This window comes from Pagrus major, chromosome 4 (assembly GCF_040436345.1).
Source record: "Pagrus major chromosome 4, Pma_NU_1.0".
Classification (NCBI taxonomy): Eukaryota; Metazoa; Chordata; class Actinopteri; order Spariformes; family Sparidae; genus Pagrus; species Pagrus major.
Window position 1 is genome coordinate 13,069,096 of NC_133218.1, and position 26,470 is coordinate 13,095,565.

Genomic DNA, 26,470 nt, shown 5'->3' on the forward strand with positions numbered 1-26,470 from the left:
TCTAATGTGTGTAATCTAGCGTGTGATGTTTTGTGGTCAGAGCGATCTCCTCTTGAGTTCACATCCCGCATTTGATTCAATGCTTTCAATTGTGAGTGTGTGTGTGTGTGTGCGTGTGTGTGTGTGTGTGTGTGTGTGTGTGTGTGTGTGTGTCTGTGTGAGAGTGCTTGTCATATTAGCCTCGTGCTGCAACTGCAAGCCCAGCTCGCCAACATCTTCCCCCTCTCTGGCTTGAACTCTGGAGATCAAGGTCATGGAGTTACAAGGCTCAACCCAGACTAACGCCTGTGTGTTACAGCCCCTTCGACACCTTCCTCATCCCCCGCGGGACACACACACACACACACACACACACACAGACACAGTGGAATACATGCACGCTGTCGCCTTGCCCTGTTGCCCGTGTGAAGAAGAGAGAGCAGATTAGAAGCAGAATAGAAGTGAAGAAATGACACAGCCAGTATCCACAGCCTGTACCCAGTAGGTAACGGGGGGGGCTTTCACAATGACTGCACATATCAATTAATGGCTGGCTGATGAGCAGAGCTGGCCTGATCTGGCCTGCCCACCACCGCCCTGATCCCAGCGGACTGGGAGCCCTGGCCTCACAGCCTGTACAGCTGGAGCCCTCTCCCCTATAATTACATGAGAAGGGGATCAACAGTGAGGCTGTCTATCTGACCGTGGACTGCACTATGTTGCAGATGCATATATCACGACTATGGTACAGGATCGCTTAAATTATGTGTTGTCCCATTGATTATACACACATATTTTTCTGGGCTGCTCCATTATGTAATTTGTGTGACCACTTCACTGTGGGTTTGTGTGTTTTTGCGATGGCACTGCGATGTCTGCCTTCTTTATGCGCATTTGTTAAACAAGTGTGTAATTTTTCATACTGTTTTTTATCCTCTCCTTTTTAAGAAAATCTGATTGTGTACATGTCAACGTGCGAATAATTCACAGTGAGTCGGACTGACAACGTGGCGGCTTCAGTCGAGTGGGTCTACTCCACGGTGAACCGAGTGGCTGACTGACTGACTGACAGCCTGGTGAAAAGAGGACTGATTTGATGCCATCCTTTGCATGCCATGCTCTTTCTCTCTCTGTCTCTCTCCCCCCCTTTCTCTCTCATCACTCCCTTCTCCCTCGTTTTCAGCTCAGAGATGTGTATCACCACAGTCAGTCACGGCCTGCAGCCCCCTTAGCAACGCTGACACGAGCACAGGTGGGAAGGCAACTAATGCAAGATCAACGGCAACTGCTACAGAACAGATTTTGAGCTACGTCGGTCAGAAAGTTACAGCACAGGAAAACATCAAAATACCTGTGCTGCGTGTGCGTGTGTTCTTTTTGCTGCAATAAATCTCATGCTGACTTCAAAATAAAACACCCCATCCATAAACATTGTGAATTTATCTATTCGACTTGCCATGAAGTGAAGATAAATAATGCCTGCATATTTTATTAGAATAATTATTTTAATGACAGCACTTAATTAGATAATTCATTAGTGAGTTGTATGTAGTATAAAAATGTATCCTGACTTGCAGATAAATACAAATAGATCCAAAGTAGGCCTAAAGAATATTAAATAAATTGCTAAACAATCCACTGAGGCCTTGACAAAAAAATTCACTACATAAATTCCTCTAACAGGCCAGTGAGCAAAGCAAGGCCTTTTCTTAAACACAGTGTCTCTTCCCAAATATTTTCACCCGAAAAGGATGACAACATTTCAACTTGTAGCAGCGCAGAGAGGTGCAAGAAAGGGCAGACAGGTCTGTGAGGCAGCCTGAACTGTCAGAGCAGCGGGGACAGTTATCCACTCGCTATTTCATCTCCAATAAGGGAATGTAAGGAGTTGACAAAAAGGGTTTACGCCCAGACACTATTTCAGACATAATATCCGCCCTGTGCATACCATTAAACAATGACAGCATCTCAACTCGCACAGTACATCTATTTATCCCTTTTCCTCGCACAATGAATCTGAGGAAGAGGCAACATTTTTTTTTGTTGGCTCAAGACAACTTTAGGGAAGGTTAGAGAAACAGTGGGAAACAACGTGGCAGACATTGTAGAGTATTTTAAGAAGGATGACATGTGTCTTCACAGCCATTGTGCAGTGCTGGTAGCAGTTGGAAGTGGCTGGATAACCCAGGTCAGATCACTCAGGGGTCAGCTCGACTTCCAAGAAAAGGTCCTCCCCACTCAAGACGCACGGTGAGACAGAGGCTTTAAACTACATTACAAGCCTCGTCCCTGTCACATATTACTGATAATTCAATACTGCCCCATCATTTAAGCACAAATTCTGACATCGCTTCCCTCGGTGTGGGAATTCGGCAACCGGGTATATATTTTTAGCGCACGAAACGCGCTCAACCTGCTGGATCATAAAAATTAACAGTGTGTTGTAAATTTAAAGAAGATAACGCGAAAAGTCCTGAGAGCACGAGTGCATTGGCATGTCATACACCCGACCTCTTCCATCCCCTGGAAAAATATTTCTGGCTTATGGGCTCCGTCATTTTATATTTCCACTGTAACGGATGTCTATCAGCCTCCTGTAGCCTTTTATCGACTCGCCCTAACTTTATCCCCCCTCTGTCAAAAGAAAAACTCACATCCGCACCCACCCCCCCGAGCAAAGGTGGCATCTGTTCCCAAAAAATGTCGATGTCCCCGCTGCTTGTATGTGTCTCGACGTATGATATTTACCCCTCTCGTCTGAATGCCATCGTAACGTCTCCTCAAAGCATAGTGCAGGGGCTGCTTATTCATAAGAGAGGTCGATCACTGCACAAAATGGCAGGTCTCACCGGCTCTTCTTCCATCTCACAAGTTTTGACACATGGTGGCAAACGCACCGGTAAACTTGAATCGCCTTCCCGCACTCTTTCAGCACGAGTGCGGAAGAAAGTTTTCCGTGGACACTTTTAACGGGAACACGGCTGGACTTTTCTCAAAGTCTCAGACTGTATCGCTGATCTGTATGCAGCAATATTGCAAAGCCGTGCGCCCGAACGCCTTTTACGCATTTAGTGTAGAGTAAAACATGCAGCGGCAAACAAAACTTAGCAATAATTTTCTGCTGGAATAAAAATAGTTTTTTGTCGCGTTGAGTTGCAAGGTGTCGAGCATCGCAGCCCGTGTCTTGGTCCCAGCTGCTATTTTGTCGCCGTTTTTTACGATCGTCACTCGCTACGGATAATTGCACTGTTATTTTCTAATCATGATTGGGGAGACATCAGGGGCCCCCGCTGCGATGCACCCGCACAAACAACCCCAATCCTCCACAAAACTGACTTCCCAGCGAGTAATACACTTCAAGCCCCCAGTAAAACCCCACTCGTGTACTATAAGCTCCACACTTCTTCTTACCTTTTAAATTTGGCGAAGCGCCGGCTAACTCCTGCGCGTAAACGATGCGTTGTGAGAGATAGTGTTCATTGAATAATGAGGCATGTCCATATGATGTGACCGGATCATATTCTTGTCGGATGACGGGGGTGTTGAAAAGTGCGCTTCGGACCTGTTAAAGACTGTCCACTCCTCGATCCTGTCCCTACAACTGCTCCCTGCCGCGCATCCTGAGTTTGAAATGAAAAATACGGCTTTATGACTTGTCTCTCTTCTCGCGTTCCTGTCGCTGCCTTCTAAAGGTAAACGTTTGCATTGATGCCGATCGCCAGGCATCAGCATATTCCCTTCATCTTTCAGCTTGGACTCCCCCTATCTGGTAGGTGAAATGCATTGTACCGTTAAAAGGCACTCCATTGTAGAAAGCAAAGCGGAGTGGCTGGATACAGTTCGAGTCTAGCGGTATTCGTCGTTGACGGGATAAAAATCAGCTGGTGAGCCCAGCGGTGTGCTGAACCTCGTTTAAAGAAATAATCCCCTCATCGTTACATTTCCCCTGGTACCGTGGTCAGAGCAAAAAGCCGATTCCCAACCACCTTACTTTGTTTCTGACCTTGAACTGCCCACAAACACTCTTTTATTTAAAATGTGCCCCCTGTACAGAGGCATTCTCACAGAGGCAGCCTCGCCGCTTAAAGCACCGCGCGTTAAACACTGGCTCGCTGGAAAGATACCCAGGTCACAAAATTACTCCAAAAAGTAGAAGTCCTTACCTTCCAAGTGAACTGTTTCGAGTCTTTTTCCTCTTCTCTTCGCCTTAAAAAAACTCCAGGATAAATGAGTGTTGCCTCTTGTGCGTCCTGAGCGTCAGTCACCGCTTAAGAGAAGTAATGAGTGATAAAAATGACGCTCATCTATCTGCACTGTAACCTTGTGGCGTATTTAATGTAAATAAGCCCCGTTGTGTTGCCAATCCCCATGCATACAAACGCAAACCCGCTCCTCAGGGACTCGCTTTTGCCTTTTTTTCTCTATGTATTGACGATTTATTCTCACTGCCTGGGAGCGCAAAAGGGTATGAAGATAATTATTTGAAAATATGATATATCAATAATGCGACTGGTCCAATTTGTGAATGAATGCATTTCTACACACCTCTCTGAAGACTTTTAAAAGCGCCCACTCTCCCTGCAAAAGAAGCAAATACTTTTTTAGGGTGATTTCTTTTTTTTTTTTTTTTTTTTTCTTTTTTTTGATATTTCCAACAGGAGCTCTAAACTTTAAGTTGGCACAACTTTTTGCGACGCGGAAAAACCACACGACCAAAAAGACGTTCCGCATAGGCCGAAGCGTTTCTTGCAACTAAAACCTTGCTTGTGGGATGGTTTTGATATATTATGCTTCTATAGGGGGGTGGAAGAGACTGAATAATGCAATTATAGATTCAGTGTCCCAGCGTTGACAAAAGACAGGGCTTCAATAGAGGCTTTGTTATAGGATTATATAATGATTATGGGGTAATTATGGGAACGGTTTGGTAATAATAAAAAAAGTATCAAGTGCTCTCTTGCACGGACAGCTTGTTTTCTATAATGTAAGTGCATGAGTAGAGGAGTGTGATAAGACAGACAGACAGACGGTGCTGCTGACAGCTAGTGGCAGGATGACGGCAGACAGCCCCGATTATTCAAAATGTCGAACCGAGAGACACATTAATGCCACTGACTGAGATGCTATCAAATGTCCTCAGAACCGGACATGGGCCCACAATGGAATATCTCGGGGTCATATTCATAGCCGCCCTGTGCGTAACCCCCCATCCCACCCACCCATCCGCCCTCACCCCCCCCCTCCACGCCGCTTGTGCCATGCTGTATGTGTCAGAGAGAGAGAGAGAGAGAGAGAGAGAGAGAGAGAGAGAGGCAGATACACACATGTAAATGGTCACTCTGACAGACAGCACATGACACTCCATCTGTGGGTGAAAATAATCCGCACCTTGCAGCTTATTACAATTATTATTATTATTATTTAAATCACATTCAGGAATGTATTGCAGTCTGTTTATCAAATTTTATCATCAAAACCCTTTTTTTGCACATGTGAACACAATCGTTATATTAAGGTACAAGGTGGCTTAATATGATCTCTTTTTGCTTCCCCGTCTATTGAAACTTAAATTAATATTTGAGCTTTCTTTAAAGATATTTTCACAGTGCTGAGTCAGTTTGTGTGTGTGCGCGCGTGCGTGCGTGCGTGTGTGTGTGTGTGTGTGTGTTCTGTGAGACATTAATAGATAGCCTTAATATCTGCTTTCTTCCCCTTCCCAGACAAAACACATTTTCCTCTTTAAAAGATACTCCACATTCATTATGCACTATGAAAATCTGATTCTCATGCTGCTCCTTTAAATGGTTATATGGAATTCAGTTTGATGTGTATGAAATTCTTTTTTATTCTTTCCTTCTTTTATTTTTTGAGCATTTTCCAGAATAAAAAAAAGTTTTCCTCCCCTAAAGAAATTAGCATAACCATTCCCCATCAATAATATGGCTATCTCTATGGGAGTGATAGCAGCAAGCAGTAGGGGTGTTCCTTTTGCCGATTCTCCATGGATCAACAGCGCGTCATCAGCTCCTTTTGAACTTGTTATAGCAAGTCAAGTGATTCTTTATCGGCTGACAGCCCTGACAATGCATCTGGGATGGGAAAGCAGGTCAAAAGGAAGTTGCCATATGGACTTAAGCATGCAAATTTCTAACAATACATAGCATTGAGGGTTGCACACTCACATACACACCACCATATATGTGTAAGTAGGCACGCGGAACTGTTTGCCTGCAGTTCTGTACAGGCTAACATGGATCTGAGTGGCTTAAATTACTTGTATGCAGAGTAAGTAGAATGGAAATAATTTAAGCTACATAAGGTGATAAAAGACAAATGCATTTTATGACAATATAATTCATTTTCATGATAATAGTGGTTCCTTTTGTCACTGACAGTGGACTTGGCCACCAAAGAGGATACAAACGATTTTCAGCATCAATTTTGTACAAATCTGTTCTGTTTATTTGTGTTTGCAGGCAAGTGAGCAGCTTTATCTGCCATTTAACGTAATGTTAATAAAAGTTCATCTAAGTCTAAAGTCCTAAGATTAAAGTAAAGTCCTAAAGTCCTTCAGTTGGCTACATGACACCTAATTCAAGAAAGTACAGTAATTCATTTTTGATTTTATAGAGTGCTGTATATGAGTGATGGACATTGTTTATCCCTGACCGACAGGAATGGTCTGACTGCAACAGGTGCAACAGCATCACACATTTTTTCTGTTGGTACACTTTTACTTCTTCATTTGCAGAAGGATTATAAACTATGATGACTAGTAAAATGCTTCTGCGTTGCTCGCATTGATTGTACCTCAGTGATACAATAATTTAACATATTTTAATGTTGTTAAAATGTTTGGCCTATACGGTGAAAAAAAAAAAAAATGATAGCAGTATCCGTAACATCAGTCACCAGGATAAATTCTGCCAGCCACTGATACATTCACATTTGAACATGTCATAGGCCACGTACCATATTGACAAGTCTACAAAATGTGTCATATCACGTTCAGATTACGTGTTTATTACCTGACTCTCATGAGGTGTTTTAAGGAGATGTTCCCCTCACCCTAACCCAGTGGTTTTTGTACATAAACCTAACCAGACCATAAGCACAGCATCATGACAAGAGACAAATTTGAAAATTGATCCTGAAGAAACAAAAAGTTGCAGCGTAAAGAAATGCAAAGATTTAACATATCTGTGGTTTTGCAGAAACACACTTTGCCAACATCTATTCTGGCGATTGGGTTGGTGACCCACATTTCAACCTCCTGATTGTGTTGCTGTGCTATACAGCATGCTATCAAATTTCATTCAAAATGAATGGAAATTGGTCAGCAGGCAGGGAAGTCAATATATCACAGAGAGAGAAATTTGGGGCTGTACTGCGTATCTGTTCAAGTGCACGGCCTGTGTTTGTGTGTGTGTTTGTGCTGAAGGGATAGGAGGCAGAGGGAGTGTTGGCCGGCAGTCCTGGGAGGGTCATCACTGCCTTATTACTGCCATGTTAGTGACTAGCAGCTGAAGATGGCTCTGCTCCTTGCCCCTCTGCTTGGGAGTCATCCAAGACAGCGTGCTCCAAAAACAGACCGGCCACTGTTCACTTCTCAGATAGATTAAGATGTTATTCCACTGCTCTGGCCATCTCTATCTGACTCTCAGCCTCTCTTCCTCGTTTAACAGGCCCACATTTACAACATGCCAGCCTGTTCCTCAGCGTCTCCAGAGGCCTTACTGCTAATTTCAACTATTAGTGAGTAGACACAACAGTCTAAGAGCATGGGCACAACATGAGCAGGGTTTTCATGCTGTTGTCTGTATCAGTTTAGAGGGAACTACCAAATTATATAGTTGGGGGGAGTATGCGCATATGGCAAGTGTAGTTTGTGTCTGCGTGTTTGTGTTTGATGACTGCATGCATCTTTAAAGCCAGATATTGTGCCCTGTTTATATTCAAATGCAAACACAGCCGAGACTTTGGCTTCCCCCCGAGGAAAAGAAATACTTTTCTTTACTTCAAATTGAGTTTCTCAAAGTCTAATTTGTAGCAACCCTTTGATGAACAAATGTTTTCAGACTATCCTTCTTTAATGAAAAGGGAGTGAGTGCAATTTTAAACAATCTGAGGCCCCGAACCCTCTGTGGCTATAAACTTTAAAAATTAAACTTTAGAATTTGTATCAATTACACTTTCAAGTTCTGACATGGCCTTAAATAAGAGCCAGGAGCGCTGGTTATGGAAAAGGTTTACCACACCAGATTCATTTCCACTGCAGTCGTCTCCTCTATTGGTGACATCAATCCCTCATGTGAGGCATTTACGTTTTCAACAAATACACACTAAATACACACTACTGTCTCAGGCTCTCCCCCGATGGCTGGGGTCAATGAGTGTGCATGTTTGTCAGCTCTGATCGTTAATGAAACGCTCACACAAATACAGCACAGGCAAATATTTACAACCCAGCCTGGAGATTTCATCACGGACAAATCTGTGATTCTTCTGGAAGCGCTGTATTTCTTTATTTGCCAGGACAGAGCATAAACTCAAGATCAAACTTGTCCAGGCTTGATAAATGTGGAGCAGCAGGAAGTATACTGCCTTTGACCTATAACCAGTGTGATTTTAATTTAAATCATATGAATCAACATCAGCCCAGAGCAGAAATGAAATATATCTAAATGAAAACATCTGACTCTAATTGATTAAGAACAATGTTCTGCATAGTACGTTGAGAAACCCCTAGTATGATACTGATTTGATTTCATGACTACACTAAGGGAAAAGGAAATGCTGTGTGTGTTCATAGATGTGTTTGTATATCTTTACTTAGCCCCAGTTTGTGTCTCTCACACATTACCATAGCATTTCAGTTACAGGGCTAAGCTTCGGATTTTCCAAAACATAATTAAATTGCGTGCTTTGAAAAATGAGACGGTTGTTTAACCAGCTCATCTTCATCAGATTACCATATATGTAGACTGTGAAAGCAAGTTAATACAACCAAAATGTACGTTTACGATTAGGCGGCGACGTCTAGTGGCCGTAGTAATTATTACAGTAACAAAGGAGGGAGTTAGGTGATGTAGTAGAAAAAGTGACAAAGTCCACTTAAGAAAGAGCTTTGAGAGGATGGTTGGTTTAAACAAACTCAAGACTTTCATCAAGGAGACCAATGGTCACGTCCGTTGTGAAATAGTCAACAGTGTAGTATATTTACATCACGTACATAACATAAGATTCATAAGCAACTTACTTATTTAAATGTCTTATTTATCATAACACGTCATAATGTGTGAACTGTTTGTAAGTAAGCTTTATTTTTAAAGTCTGATCGCAGGTAGCATATAATGCATTGTTGCTAACTTGACTGAGGAGCCCTTCCCGTACAAAACTGACGCTAGACTGGTAGAGCATCACAGTTTGAAGCTTAACGTGATTGTTCGGGTCTTTTGATGTGGGGTTGTACGAGGGACTTATCTCGAGTCAGTGTATTACCTGCAGTAGATGACTGTCAGCTCTCCCCTGTGTGAAGAAGCAGCGTGTAGTACTGGCAGGGAAGCAGAGCATTGTGCGGAAGGGCCACCTAAAAAAATATGTATCTGTTTAAGTGTACACTTTATTTTGAACATCTTTGGCTCTTTACATTGCTGTCAGACAGCCCTTTCCTTTGGCACTACATTCCCTCAACTGTACAGCATCCATTTTACTACGCACAAGCGCGGCTGTGCCTGCCACATACACTAAAACTTATATTTTTTTTAGGTGGGCCTTCTTTTTGATGGCCAAAATACATCTTGCTGCCGGTGCCGTTTAGCAGTACAATGCTCCTCTTCCCCATTGGTGAAGTTGGTGCTGACTACCTCTCTAAGGCCACTGACCAAGCTGCTGTATTTGCTATATTGGTACATATTATTGTTACTTTTGCATATTTCATATTTTCAATAATGAGGTAATATTTTCCTTGTGACCATGTAACCAAAACCATGTGGAATTAAGGCTACCATGACAGGACATACATTTGCAAGTTGAGAAATGGATTAAAACATATTTTCTATTGTGCAAATGAATTAACATTTTTTTGTCTAGATGGTCAAACGACATCTGGAAATTCTTCCAGGGTTTTTATTTACATTTTTTTGGAGGTGTAAAAGTGCAGACAGTTGATTGTTGAGTCAAATAGTGAGGCTTTGGGTTGGTGGCTGGCTCCCCATACCAACCCAAAGTGTCAGTATGTGACGGCATGGGCATGAGCCTCAACAATCAGCTGTCTTTCTCAAGAACTGCATTTTTAACACAAATAAAAAAATAACAAACTGGGTCTAGTCATCCCCCACATCATGTGTGGAAATGTGCGTTGCTTCTCTGTATTGCTTAAAGGTGCCAACAGTGCGTAACATCAAATGTGAAACTTATTTATGATGGGTGACCTCCTTAGTTAGAGTCCTGAGTTGACAATTTAGACAGCACTCAAAGCCCTAAACGAACCCCCAACAGTAAAATGTCATACTGCATCTTCACAAGGACTCACCCCACCATGCCTTCAACTCACCCACAGTGTCAACATTCAAACATTCTCATCTTCTGGGGAACTCAGTGTAGTTCCAGATTTTATTCAACTTTTCAATCAGTCAGTTGTTGCCCTTAGCTTCAGAGCGATGGCTGCGTTTCCCCTCTGGGATGGGTAGGCGCTCCCATGCACTGCCACTCGCTGTCTCCTGTCCTCTCACCTTTCCACCACAGTCCATATTTCCTGGATAGTGTGCGATCATATTTTACTATTACCTATCAATTGGTTTCTAATCGCAGTAACGAGGCAGCGAGCTGGCTGGTGACAGAGCGCTAACGGCCTCGCAGGGAACATTAAGGAGGCTGGGTTATGCTGTGGGCCGTTAACTACCTACAGGCGCTGGCTAATGGCTCCAAATGACCTCCTCAGTGGCTATTAGCACATAATTAGAACCTGCAGACCAGTGGTGACCTCCGCCGGACACACGTGATTACTCCTCTCCCCTGTGTTCTCCTATACTCTCTTGCTCTCTCTTCCTTCCCTTTCTTTTCCTTTCCTTTCCTGTCTCCTTTTCGCTACATCTCTGTAGAATTACATTGACTCCCTGGTGAGAAAACTACCACTAAAATTAATCTCTTTACGGTGCCCTAGTACAAAAATACTCCACCATACTGTAGGTCCTAAGAAAATTGCATTAAGAGAGATTATTCATTGCTCCATTCATACGTAAAGTCTGATTGTAGATATAAAAACGGTTTCAGTGTCAGAATAGATTTAATCATTTTTTAAAAGCTTGCGAGTGTTGCCGCTGGAGGCACCTTTTACCTTGCTGACAATTGCCAGCACCTACTTGACCTGATTCAGCAGCACTTCCTTAAATCAGGAGATAATGCGGCTCTGCAGTGAAAAGAGAAGCTAAACGGCAGATAAAGCGCAAGGTGCTGCCACACCACAAAAGGGCTCAGTCACACTAACCTCTGTGTACACCTCAGAAACAGTCTCCCGTTACTGAGAACAAAAGAGACGCTTTACTAGGTTAGTGTCAGCTCAGGAGCAGCCGGGAAACAATGAGAGAACAACAAAGGAATGTGCTGATTTTTTTGTGTTAGGGGAAAATGCTACACAGTACTAGTGCCTTAAATTATCAGTGAATTATCTCTGAGCCTGTGGGAATTATGTGGGTTATTTGTAACAAGCATTCAAGGACAAGTGGGCCTTGTGTTACAACTATGAGATGAATACTAAACACAAAAAAATTCCTGGCCAACTATCTATCTTTCCAGGCCATCTTCTAGCCTTGGAAATGAGAAACAGGTACATTTGCTCAATTGAGTTGAAGATGAGTGAAGCTGCTGGGGACATATAGTGGAGAGTAAACACTGCTGGACAAATGCTACTGGCACTACCAGCAACACAATAAATACAGCTGTTGTACCCTTGACCATGTCACTGGCTTGGCACCGTAGCACAGTATGGTAATGCTGAAAAAAGAGCAATGGTGCTCAGTCAGTCTGTTGTGAAAGCTGTACAGTCAAGGTCTTCAGGCAAAAGCCCAGAGGAGCCAACTGGACCCAAAGCAGGTCAAAGACTCATACCTTGCTTCAAGGTTGTGTGTCACTGAAGCTGCTGCAGGTTTATGGTTATTAGACAATCTTTGATTAAACCTGATAAGGCTAAGCAGTGTATTAGAAACAGTGATAACAGGCATCTTAAGCCTTGCAATCCAAACACAGTAAATTATTTACCTGAATCTAGTTCAGGAGGCAACTGTAACTGACACTTTTCTCATTTTACATATTTCAATTTTTATGTGTGTTGATAGCCATCAATATTCCTACAGATAAAAAAAGCAAACCTGGTTCATCAATCCATTATCTGTAGCTGGTTGTCTTGTGCAGGGTCACAGTGGGGTTTAAAACCCTTTCACTCAAAGCTGGGTTCAGCGCTTTGTTGTGGTTTTGATGAGCAGTGCGCTATAATGCTCCGTAGAACTGCAGAGTTGAGTTATAATTCTCTGTGAGTTCATCAGTGCAAGCTACACCTTTCCTTTTCTGGTTATCCCTCTGATGTCCTTCGCCTGCTTTGCCTCAACTATTGGTGATTTTTGGAATTTCCTGATGAACAAATGGCTTACTTTTGCTAAAAGTAACCGCTAACTGCTGTGAACTGCAGCTGCAGATAGCTAGTTAGCTGACCTAACCAACTCTGGCCGAACTGGACTGGTAGCTTAAAACCTTGGCTCAGTGTAGGTGTTTCAATTGCTAGCACAGGAGCTTTGGACCGCCAGTTGGAGGAAGTTTTTGGGCCAGGAGCGGGAAAAGTTAGAAATTATCCTCGTAACTTAAAATGCTTTTGGGGACATTATGACAGAGGCGAGACCATAGAGGAAGTTGATGTTGAGGAAGCTAAGAGGAGAAAAAGAGAGAGTGAATGAATTTTGGTCATTGTTGACAGATTTGGGAAATAAAAGGTTGCGAGACAGACGCCGAGCTGGACCCATTGCTATTGGACTAGTAAGTGTGGGACAATATTAAAGGTAATATTAAATTATTTTAGCCATTTCAAACATCAACACCATCTGATGGCAAAATCAAAACCAGACAAAACTATTCTCTCAACAGGTCTGGCCAAGGAGCATAGAGTGAATGAGCTGAAAGCAGCACATAGACTGCACCAATCTTCAGTGGGATTATTAGAAACCTTCTACAAACAAAACCAAATTAAAAGATTTGAAAGATGCACAAAATACTTAAGATTTCACTGGGGTTTTTACTAAGACAAAGACCACGTGTTAGGTTGTGTAGCCTCCAAATTAAATTTAAAGTCGGATGTTTTTCTGACCCATCCATCCAGTATCTGTCTACTGATGCTCTCATCACCTTTCTTCTTTGCTTAGACTTTGTACGACTGCTGCAGGGCTTTGTCAATTGAACATAAACGCATGTTGTTTTGAGGCACTTGGTGAAACAACTGATGCTGTCATTCTACTTGGACACAGAGGACAGTATACGTTTAGCAGTAGTAAATGCGAAACAGATACTGCCAGATACTGTGAGAGAGATACACTGTAACAAAGAGTCTTTCATGACAAGTCTTCCACTGCCAGAACTTTTTGGTGCTTAAGAGGCAACTTATGGTATGTAAAAATGACTTAATATCTGCTTCATATAAATAAAGTTACCACATGAAACTACTATACATAAATAAGAAGCATGTCTTCCGAGACTACATCACTGTGATCCTCACAGGGTCAGACCTGTGCTTTATACAATGCCCACCAGAGGCTGAAACCTGCTACTGCAGGTGGGTGGTGTGCGGGGGTGGGAGAGTGTCTGAGGCCAAGCCAAGAGGTCTCCAGAGTATTCGGATATCCCAATTTCCTGTCCTGTGTCATCAGGTCTTAAGAAGCCGTTTTGGACTGTGTCATGAGTTAGACACATGCACCAATGCACGCATACTCACACACACACCAACACACAGACATATAACCGCAGTCCTCACTGAATTAATTTGTTTTCATTTGCCCTCTGTCAGCAGTACTCTGGTCTTTGCTGTGTAAAAGATCTCTGAACCAAAGGTCCCTCTATCTGCTCACTGGATTTCATCTTCCAAATCAGCTCACTGCTGTTACTGTTGCTGCCTTTCTTGCTTCTTTAAGATATCAGGTCAAACAGCCATAAACCACAGTGTGATGAGGAATCACACGGTAGATGCATTTTCTCTCTTTGGCATAACATTTCACATATGCACAATGGTACCCCGTGCAATATTAAGACAGGAAGGTTGCAGTGTGGTTGATGGTTAGGGTCATAGCCTCAGTGTGGGCCAATTATCATGGTGAAGGCATTGTATCCAAAAACAGCCTTTGTTTTGGAAGCAGTCCTGTTTCCAGCTGAGTGTGGCACATCAGCTGTGCTGTGTGTTGGTCAAATATTGGGGATGCTCACAGAAATAAGCACTGATGTGACAGTCAAACACATGCAATAAAAGATATGGTACATGCAGATACCTACATAAGAGTCATACAAACACACATACAGGGGAATTACAAAAAAGGTTATCTCTAGTGCACAGCTATGAAGAGATGCATGTGAAAGAAAGAAAGCTTTAGCCAGTAAAACAAGAGAGAGACACTGGAAATTACACTTCCATGTCATCCATCTCCAGGAGATGGCTGCAAACCCCTGGACACACTTAATCAGGAAAAGGGCACACCTCCGAGTATCCATTCTTTTGTAATGGCATTACACCGTACAAGTAAGATTTAGAGATCCCTTAATGTGCCAGAGTCTTCTGCATAAAAGTATATACAAAGGTTAATATTGCAATAATATGTTCCTGGAGGGCATTGTAATCATTATCTCTCTGGTGGTATCAATTAGAAGCACTTTACTGCAGGTAATGACTAAGATTCCGGTACAAAATGACATTATTATTATTATCCCCATCTATAATTTCAGAGTGGATACACAAGACATGGGAAAAAAAAGAGAAGTATAAGTTCAACCAAAGGTAGGCTTAAAAAGTGAGAGACTCTTACCGGTGCACTCGAGTAAGGAAACTGAGGATGGCTGATTCAAATGTGTGGGCATGTGTGTGTCTATACACATGTGGATGTGCTGGAAGTTTTCAAAGGGCCAGAAAATACACAAATAAAAACGTGCATCCTCTTATTCATGGCTTGACTGTCTGTCCCAGTTTCCTCAAAGCAGCTTGTGTGTGTGTGTGTGTGTGTGTGTGTGTGTGTGTGTGTGTGTGTGTGTGTGTGTGTGTGTGTGTGTGTGTGTGTGTGTGTGTGTGTGTGTGTAAGAGAGGGGGACCAAGCGAGAAAGAGAGATAGATCAGAGAAAGAAAACTCCAACAACCTGGCAACAAATATTTGCATTCCTCAAAGCACGGGAGTACTGTTCTTTGCTCTCTTCTATTTATCCAGAGATAGAGCAAGGGAAGAAAAGTTCGAAACATCTGAAAAGATGTGTATTTGTGTGTGTTTGTGCATTGTGACCTTTGCGCTTAGCTCCAAACATTCATAATGAGTGCTCTTCGCCTTATTGACCCCCTCATCAAAAACATGAATAATTGAGGAATAAAAAATGCTCGTGGTTGTCCTGGTCGGCTTTAAGCACAGAGAAGAAGGCCCTCAGACTTTTGATTTAGCTGTTTTATATTTAATAAGGACACACAAGAGCCTCCAAGGCGCCTTTTTTAGAAGAATTTAATTGGACGTCAGTGACATCCATCACAGGGTTGTCATGGCATTGACCTTTCCACAGAGGCTATTCATAACCAGGAAGTTACATGAGCCGGGTTGCTGCCTACTCCGTCACACCAAACACAATGACGCTCTATCCGTCACACCATCCTCCAGCTTATAAACCAGATGTGCTCAACGAAAAATAAATTTGTAAAGATAAAATTGAACATTGCTGCCTATTGTTTCCTGGCAGCTTCTGATTTGGGGTTGATCCCTGACCCGTACTGTTAACAATAGTTACTATACATTCTGTTGGAGGAAGCCTCGGTTTTGTGTATGCTACAAGTGGATGCAGCTTTCATACGAGTGTAAAAATCCACATAAGAAAATGTATCTTTTCTTCATACAATGTTGATGGTCAGAAATGTTAATTGATGTTATAATCCTGAAGGTTGGAGTTCTGGTTGATCTGGCGGCACTGTTTGTTACTAGTGGTAACTGTAACTGCATTTTAATATGCAGATCCCAGAGATCAACTCAAAATGACATGACCACTGGTGGTGGTCAATGACATAATGGTATTATCACATGCCTGTTACAGCTGCCTTCAAACATACAGCAGACACAGAGCAACATTAGCATTCAAGTGTTGTGTTTCAGAAACCCAGTTTTTTTCAATCTGGGTACAAATGACACAACTTCACTCTTTCACTTTTTCCACACAGGTGATATGCCAAACCTCTCACTTACATTTGTGTGGAGCAGATCCATAGTCAGTTGAACTTTGTTTTCATTGTAACAAAAACAAACGTGGATAAGATTGTGGAATGGTCACAGTTTGGTTAGGTTTAGGCAATAAAACTATTTGGTAAGTTTCAGGATTAGATCGTTGTTTGGGTTAAAATAAGCATTTTTAAGATAACAGATATGTTGGAATTTTGCATTAAAATGTCAACAAAACAGCTAGACCTTTGAGTTGTGTACTTTGATTTTCCTAAATGCTTCCACCAATGTTCAAACCAAGAGTTTGTTTACTCAAGTTAAGTTTACTCAAGGTAACAGTGCGTTTCACCTGTCCAAGAGAGTCAGAGCTATGTGAAGGAAGACTAAACGTGTTCTGAATAAAATTATAACATGACCTTATCTGTGAACATTTGTGCCTGAGTCATGTCAGATGGATTTTCATGAGCATTGGTGGCTGTATAATAGTGTATTCACCACCAGTGAAGCAAGTTTGACTCCTGGATCATTTGTGTTTATTCGCCCCAACAGCCAGATCCCGTAACTGTACATTGGTCGCATGATAGCATGCAACAGCAAGCAACAGCGGGTGGGTGTATCTGTGTGATTGCATACACAATGGAGGTCATTCCCCAGGGATTGCTGCTGCAGTCATGTTGCTAAGTGGGAGTGAAGAAAAATCCACTTTTTAGAGATGCTAAAACCCTTTGTAAGGCTTTGATCCAATAATTAACACTACAACATTGTAGATAGACAATTGCACAGTGCAGACCTCTGCCAAAGCCAGTAGCTGGTCCATAAACATGGATTTGGACATGGAGTGATTGTTTCTTTACAATTGACTATGTTTTGTCACTATTGAACTTTTCTGCCATCCACTGGATTTTAATTCAACTAGTTATTACGCCATGGCCAAAGGCCCTATCTTGCAACATTAAGGAAACTGAAAAACACCATTTCACCAAGTTTCAAGAAAATCAGGACTGTAGTTCTTCCGTAATCTTGCTGACAAACACACTAAAAACATAACCTTCTCAGCGGAAGTAATAAAATGATAATATATATAGTGTATGTCAAGTGATATAAGTAATATAAACATAAGCATGTTGATAAGTACATGTATAAGATTATTTTTAAGATTATGTTTATGTTGTCACCTGTGTCCATTTGTTTGTGGTTGTTTTGTCAGCAGGATTAATCAAAAACTGCTTAACAGATTCCCACATATCTTGGATGGAGGATGGGTCTTGGTCCAGGTGGTCCAGATAAAGGAATAGATCCAGGTTTTACATTTCTTTAACACTGCAAGATAGCATAGGAAAAAGAATCAGGCAAAAAGTTTGCACCACACACCCAGACACTGCAGATCATCTGTGGTGTCCAGCACCACTAGACAGTCCAGGTAGATCCTTTGAGTCCTGTGGATTGCGAGGTCGGGCCTCCATGGATTGGCCGTCCCACAGATGCTCAATTAGATTGGGATTTGGGGAAATTGGAGGCCAAGTTGATGCCTTGAGCTATTTGTCATGTTCCTTGGGCCAGTCCTGAGCAGGTTTTGAAGTGTGGCAGGACCCATTGTCCTTCTGGGTGGCACTGCCATCAGGGAGTGGGAGAATACATCGTATTGTAACAAGATGACCAGTGTTATTCACTTGAACTGTCAGTGGTTTTAATGTTGTGGCTGATCAGTTTTTGCATTGTCCTAGTCGTTGGCTGTTATGGTAGATTCAGATCATATCCGGCGTTGTGGCGAAACGCTGCAGGCTTCTGCGGTGGTGTGGGAGTGCCAATCCATGGTCCATATATGTGACATGTTGTGAACCCCTGCGGATCAGTTTGCTAAAAGGAAAAGCTGCTATGTTGTTATGCTACTAGCATGCTGGTCCTACTAGTGACTGTTTGTCCTCATCAACACATTAAAAATAATAAAAATAATAGTCAACAACCAGGATGCGAGGCAGATCATTACTGTGTGTTTTACATTGGGGCGTTAATGCCAAACTGACTGATCACAAGTGAAACATAGCACTACACAGAGATATGTTCGCTGTGTTCCGTCTCTAGCATTTAGTCATGCTAAATAACATGCTACAGGCGCGTTCTGCTCTGCCTCTGATCTGCGGTCATGCCTTTGCCATAGTAGGTCGAGCATGCTCGTCCTACAGTGATCGTTGGCATCTAAGAATGTGTTTTAAACTGGTGCACAATGCCAAGCTGAGTGAATACACATGACACACTACATTACATTTCACCACGTCTGATCGCCCCCATAACGTAACGTTGGATTGGGCATGATTGAAGTAAAGTGGATTGTTGGGCCTTGACAGAAGTCTGTACTTTACTGAGGGTCATTCTAGTTTTAAACTGCATCTGTAGTTTCAAACTGTAATTGCGTATTTTCAAGATCTCCAGGGACAACACTTCACAGCTGGACTTGCTCCTGATTGGCCACTGGAGAACCCTTTGAGACTGAACCAAGGTAGTTTGGAGCATTTGATCTGGGAAGCCTCCAGTCAGCAGGTTTGGTTCCTTTGAATTAGATGAGCTAATGACATCAGCCAATCAGAGTGCAGTATTGCTGCACTGCCTGTAAGTACGCTCAAATGCATTCAATAAACATCCTTTAAATAAACTACAGGAGGTAGACAAATTAATGTAAACACTTGAAGAAGGACTTTGAAGTAAGTGAATCATCAGTACAAGCGCTGCAAAACAAATTATGCAAGGTTACACACCAACTAGCAGTAGTTGTCATTCCCCTATCCACTGTATATATAATGTACATCTGTCATATCTCTGTTGGTTAGTTCCAACTTCCTCTTTATCTAAGCAGTTTTCCCTTGTTTTGTATATGCTGTCATTTTCCAGACTGCTGCCCATGACATATGAAATACTTGCAGTTCTGTGGACCAGTGCACCTGCAGTTTGGGCACAGATGATTTGGTCAAAGCTCTGTTATCCTTCACATGTTGATTTGAAAACCTGCATATCAAAGCCTGTTTGCCAGACCTTGTTTATAGCATGTGTTTACCTTATTGTCAGAACAGTTTATATGTATTTGTAAAACATCATGAAGAACATTATTCTTATACTGAGCCACATTCCAAGTCAGAATCATGAAATTTGATTAGTATATAACCTCTAAAGCATCATGCTGGAATTAAACAGAACAAATAGTGTGGTGAAAGGCCATAAGATGCACATGCACTGCACGCTATAGAACATGTATACAGAGAAAAGGTCAACGATAATAAAATATCTCAGTGTGGTTGCCTCTTTAGGAACAAATGTTGTTAAAACCTTACCTACAAGGAGAAATATGTCATTTTCATCAGAGTCTTTACATTTCTATGAACTATTTTGGCAATTCCAAAATCACTAAACTCAGCATGGTAAATTGAGGATGAAAAAAGAGAGCCTTGACACTGATAATGTTTCTTTTAGTGCCTCAAGGTGCAACCAAAGGAATCCACAGTAAATAATGAGAATAAGTTGAGTGGTGAGCTTTGTGGCAACAGAGCAATAGGCTCTGAGTCTTTAATGTTTAACTGAGCAATAACAACAGAAAAGAGGGAGTTATAATCTTAAGTGTCTCCTATATTAGTGCAGATGAATCTAAAGTTAATACGAACAGGGGCGAGGTTATAGCACCTTACTGAACAGTGCCGCAGCGCACCATGGCACAGCGGAGCCCAGAGGCAATAGGCAGAAACATAAGAGAAATGGAAAGGCTGAGCAATTCACCCAAAGGGATTAGATTTTAAATAGATATCAGCCCATATATGATTCCCTCTTTCTTTCTCTCGTCTGTAAGTGGGTGTAATTTGGAGTGTGTAATGAAGGAAAAAAGGAGCTATAGGTTAATCTCATTGACCTCCACACTCTGGGGACGATGGGTTATAGCTAGGAGATACACACCCATCTCCCCTGCCAGCTTGCTCCGCCAGCCCTCAGAGAGGTAATGAAAGTTGTGAAAGTGACTCGGTGCACGGTGGGGAGTGGGAGCACACGAGAGCACAAGAGAGGAAGAGAAAAAAAAAGGAAGGGAAACCTGAAGAAAGTGGGTCTACTTTGTTAGCCTTATTAGAGTGAAAGAAAGACAGTGGTTTTACTGTTATGGCATAATGAACATCCACCCTAAAACCGAATTTACATAATGATCTTGGAGAAAATATGTGACTGCAGTTAGAAACAGTGTGAAGCTGTTCCATCCAAACAAATATGATTCTCACTATGTGGGCACTGTGGCAGAATCCAACTTAATATTCTAGGGTTTATCTGGTTAAATTTCCTTTTGACAACAATGGAACTAATTCTTTCACCAGCGTTCTACATTGAAGTATGCTTTGTCAGCAATCTCCTTTCAATCTCTTAACATCAGAAATGAGGAGAATCTGAAAGTGTGAAAGTAAAAAGGGGTTGAACTTCAGGTCTTCTCATTCTTCTTTGCTAGGCACGCAATGCATTCCTTCCTTCTCTTACGCACATGTCGTGTTTTTCTAGCAGTTTTTAGACAAATATAAAAGTCAATACTATTACCAGCTTTTCAGCGCAAGGCGTGGAGTCACACCTGCTTTTCCCATTAATTGAATTTGATCGCTGAAGGCGTATGAAGCCCTGGTGCACAGGCACGTTTTTGCCCTGGAAGCATTTCTTAGACTATTTTGAAGTGGCTGCGACTGTTTCAATGAGTCTATCAGTAGAGTCTTTATCAGATTTTATTATAGTGGCTACACTATTACAAATGATGGTGTGTTTTGTTTTTTTACATGGTAGTAATATGTTTGTGTTGGTTTGCCCTTTTCCTATTTATCCCCAAAAATTAAAGGGAAAGGGAGAATGTTGTTGGGGAAATTTTTGTCTGCAGCACATCATTTGTGCCTTCCGAGACTGTAACTGTAAGAAAAACTTGGATCTGTCGGTAAGAAACCGGACACATCTATATAAAGAATTCCACCTCCATAGCAATGGTATACATGGGAGTCCTTGTGAAAAACAGAGAAAAATGTGCTGAACAGTCAGCCAGGTGCACCATTCTACTGGCCTTAAACTAGAAACCTTAATGTTATTTTTAATCTGATAACTTTGGTCCCCATTCTCATGTGCTCCAGTTGGATAACATCACGGGTTAAAGACTTAGTTCTCAAGTTTCCACGCCCTGGAGAGAAGTGTCCTTTTCAAAGAATATGACATTAACTGGGGAAGATTTGGTGTATATTACAATAATGTATAAAAGTGTGCATGTGTAGGTTTTTTTCAGCTGTTTGCATGCTCGTGTGTGTGTGTGTGTGTGTGTGTGTGTGTGTGTGTGTGTGTGTGTGTGTGTGTGTGTGTGTGCCCAAGTACCAAGCTGGTTCGGCCTGCCCCTCTCAGCTGAGCAGATAACCTGCTCTGCTTCTCCACTCTGTCTGACTTTGTAACTATGTCTGTCCTTACCCTCCCACTGAAATAAATAAAACCTCTCCTGCTACTCCCACTACATAAAGGGGAGGCATGCCTCACATAATCGTTTGAGACCGGGACAAACTTGGCCCATTGATATCTGTGTATTTATTACGCCTATGGCAATATAAGGCAGGGCAGGGTGAGATATCAGCTTACCCAGAGAGCTGTGAGAGAGAGAGAGTTTAAGATAAAGGATATTTAATATCCAGGGCACATCGGCAAGGGCCTAAGCCTCTAATAGCACTTGGGGTTTCTGAGCAGGTAATGCCTTCATCTTTGTCTAAACACACTTTTATGGACTTTAACTGTAATGATATAAAGAGAGAGGGGGTCACAGATAAATGTAGCGTAATGGCTCAAAGCCGAAGATTAGCCATGTATCCTGTCTAGGGGATAATGCTTCAAGGCAGTTCCTCCAAAAGGTGTTATCTCCTGCTGAAGAAAGACGAGAGAGGAAGACACACACATACATACACACACACCCAGACACATATATTAAATAATAACCTTCTCTTCTTTCCTGTCTTTTTTTCCCGCCTTTCTTTTAACTGCGCTTTGCATTTTGTCACATTGCGTTAGACTCAACGGCAGCGGCGTTCAGGCAGTAATGAATCTGCGAAGCCAATATACATGTACATCATTGGCGACAAACATTACCAGGGAGCCTCCTGTGCTCTAGGACACATTACCTTCGCTTATTTGGTGTCTAAATGATAATGAGCATTCACATGATAACCTATATCATTTAGTTCTGAACATGAATTTGAAAAAAGAAAGAAAGCGATGCATGTTCACACATACTGTGCAAGAGCAACAGCAGCACTTAAAGGCTATTTAGTGAGCTTTTTTCACAGATCAATCAAGTGGCCTTGAAGTCCATTAAGAGGAGGAGGAATCAACAACAGCTACATAGTTATCTGGAAGCGTGAGCGAGAGAAAAGAATAGTGTTGTTGTCCTAATTATGCGCTGGGGCGATGCATTATTTACCAATCCAACATACATCGCAGAGCTGGATATGAATAAAATAATTTATGACAAGATCCTTCTCTTTCTCATGCCTTTTCTTCCTCTGTATGTCCTCCACCCCCTCCACCCCCCACCCCCTTCTCTTTAAATCAAACTTCAATAAAATGTGCCACCCCTATTCATTTTGCATGAGGCCTCCCTGAAAAACATCGAGGGCGGCAAGATCTGTTATTCAAGAATTCTTCAGACGGTGCGGGGTCAAAACAACAAAACATCAGCAAGGAAGAAGCAGCGGCCCATGTAACTCTATAACTCACCTTGGGCTACTGCAGCAGTCTTAAAGACAGTGACAAAGCAAAGACAGAGAGAGAGAAAAGGTTGGAAAAGTCGCCACCCCAACTCTTCTTGCTTAGCCAAATCTCTATTGCCAACCTCTTGTTTCCACTTTCACATGTCTACTAGTCTATCATAAGGCCATGCGGTGACCTCAGGATGAACGTGAAGCTGGCCTAAGGGCTTAATTAGATTTGTGAACGCAAAAGCCAAAGCTGCACCGACAAAAATTTGTATGTATTTCATGTCTTTATTGACATGACTCAAAGCAGAAACACTGAACATTCTCTTCCCTGTGAGCTTTAACCCCACTGAGAGTGGGTCATGGATGTTTTAAGACTGGATACAAAGTCCCCAGACTGTGCTATAAGGCGAAAAAGTTCTCCAGGCAAGTGTTTTTTAAGGCTTTTTTAGCCACGTGCCACAGTCCACAGTCATAATTCAAGGTTCCAGGTTGAGTTATTTGTACAACACAGGGTTGAACAACAAAAAGCAAGTTGCAGCCCCTTTACGCAACATGAGGAATGAAGCTGCTCTGTAGTCTGGTGGTACGGCAGCAGAAGTCTTATGCATCTTTTGCCAGATGGCAGCAGGGTGAACAGACTGTGTTGTCTTTGAGTATCCTTTGGGCAGAGGTGGGTAGTAATGAGTTACATTTACTCCGTAAATTGTACTTTTCGGAGTAGTTTTAATGCAGCATACTTTTACTCCTACTACTGTTGTGGTAATAGGTTTGATAATATATACACGCAGTATATCATGCTTCAAAACTACTGCAACTGTTCCTGCTTTCTGCCCTAATGTAAATATTCAAGCTAACGGTGTGATAGCTCATACGAATGTGGACACGACTGATGTCATGTTTTAACCAGTTTGTCTTTTTCAGATCTAAGTAAAGAAGTGAACACACCTGTATTTAATATACAATAATGAAACATCACAGACACAGCATTATGTTCTTGTTCACCTATATAAGTCATTCAAACACTGTAGTCGTATTGTCTTCATGTGATTGGACAGGCCTGGATATGGGGGCTCACATCTGATTGTGATGGAACTGAGACATCTGTACTGCAATGATTGAACTTTAAGGACACTGTAACACGTGAACACTGTTCAATACTTTTTGACATAACAGACACGGTCTTTTATGCACATCATTTGATGATTTATTTCCCAAATCATAATATAAAATAGGAGACAACAACCAATTAAACTTATTAATATTTTGTTTTGATACAAACTGAGACTATTCTTCTGGTGTAAATGTGGCAGATTATGTAATCAGGAGATGATCATTTGTTAGTGTAATCCTCTCAAGTTTCCTTAAAAAGTAGAGCTTTTCTTTGTTTTTGTTTTTTTAATCAGGATGATGATGTGTGATGACAGGTTCTCTGTTAAACTGTCAACAGATGAAAACTGTGACCTGCAGTTCTGACTGTGCCAATATCACCTGACAGCAATTGATTGCTAGATATGGGTGATGTTAGGTGGCACCGACATGTCAAATAGTGCCCTGCAAGAAGGCAGAAATGAAAGGCAAGGTAAACGATTTATCAAAAGGGTATTCTAACAATTTAGTACTGCAATGCCATAGAAATCAGTGGCTTGCAAGGGACTGAGAAATTATCAAAATTGATGCAAGAGATACCAAGAAATCCTAGCATCAAACACCAAAAAGACTGGATCCTACATTTGCAATAATGCAACTTAATAGCATCTTTTCAATAGACCCGCCCGCCTCATCTCTTTTCAAGTCTATACCTTTTGTTTGTAGCTCAGTCTTTCTGTTATAGATTTGTAGCCTACAAGCCCAAGCTGATGACATCATCAGGGTTATTTTCTCAAAGGGGATTAAGCTCCTACAGAACCGCAGAAGACATTACACTTTTTTTCACAGACTACGCAGGACTCCCCATGACTAATGAACTGAATTCCATGTGTACAATCAGTGGATTTCCCTGTTGAAGAACAGTTGGGACAACACAGTGCAGTGACTTATCAAGGAATCCTGTGTGCATCCAGATATTAAGCCACCCCTGTTATAATGCACATATCGGCCCTTTGGTACACTGAATACATTTAAAGTATGGCTTTAAGTGTGTCTTCACAAAAGGCTGCAAACCTGTATAAGTGCAAGCGAGAGAGAAGGGATTGAATTGCGTGTGTGTGCATAGCAGCTTTCATGCAGTGTGGTGGGTTCACACACATGCATATTCTTACAGTATGCCTGCGCCACCTTTGGCTAATGACAGATGCAATAAAACATTTGTAAAGGATGGGACCATCCATCATGTTGTACAGGGCACAAGGAACCAGGCTAGCTTAAAAGCACAAACAAGAGTCCCCTGCACAGGGCAAGGAGAGACAGAGAGAGGAGGGGTGGGATAACTAAATTTATATCATATTACACACTGAAATGTGACCTCGTAATGACATCAGTGAAATTCAATCAAGTCCTTGACTCAGTATTACTTAAGGTAAACCAGTGTCCTTCCTGATGTGAAATGAGAAAATTGAATACAGTGTTGTTGTTTTCTACTCACTGCCACAACTGTGGATGTGTGGAGTTTGTGTGACGGAAGCCAAATTGGAAAATGATTTTACCAAAAAATTTAAGTATTGGCACACAGTATCCAAGAAGTGAATTCTATTCAGCAGCAGTAGCAATGATTGTTCAAGTAAAAGAAGGTATGGGTATGGGTAGGATTAATGATAGCAATAGCAGCAGTAGCACTAGCAGTAACATTACCAGGAGTTACTGTTGTGCCAATTACTTCTTGTTTGTATGATTATTGTATTATTTAAAGCAGCTACAAGAAACTTTTGGTTGATTTTGATGGCCCATGTAGACAATATCAGCACCACCTTCCGTAGTAAAGATCTCGATCTGGTAAGCAAGTGCATTTGTTTCGGCTCATCATTTATCATTTATATCATTTATCACTGATACTGCTAGGATAAGGGGCCTGCAAAGACCCCAAAGGACACTAAAAGACAGCACCCACCCCAGCCGCAGTCCGTTCACCCTGCTGCCAGCTTGTGAAAAAATGCAAACCTGACATCAACAACAATAATAATAATGTAAGATGAGATTTATTTTTGTGAAAATGTATTTTATTTTGTGGATAACCTTATTTTATTCCTTGGCTTATTCAGATATTTGAATATTTTCATAAATGGTAATTTCATACATTACATTGTATTCTCCCCTTTAAGTTAAATCAGGGAGTGCATAATGTGGTGCACCTTCCCTTTAAGGTTAAGGATGATTTAGATCGTGGAGTGATATGAGACA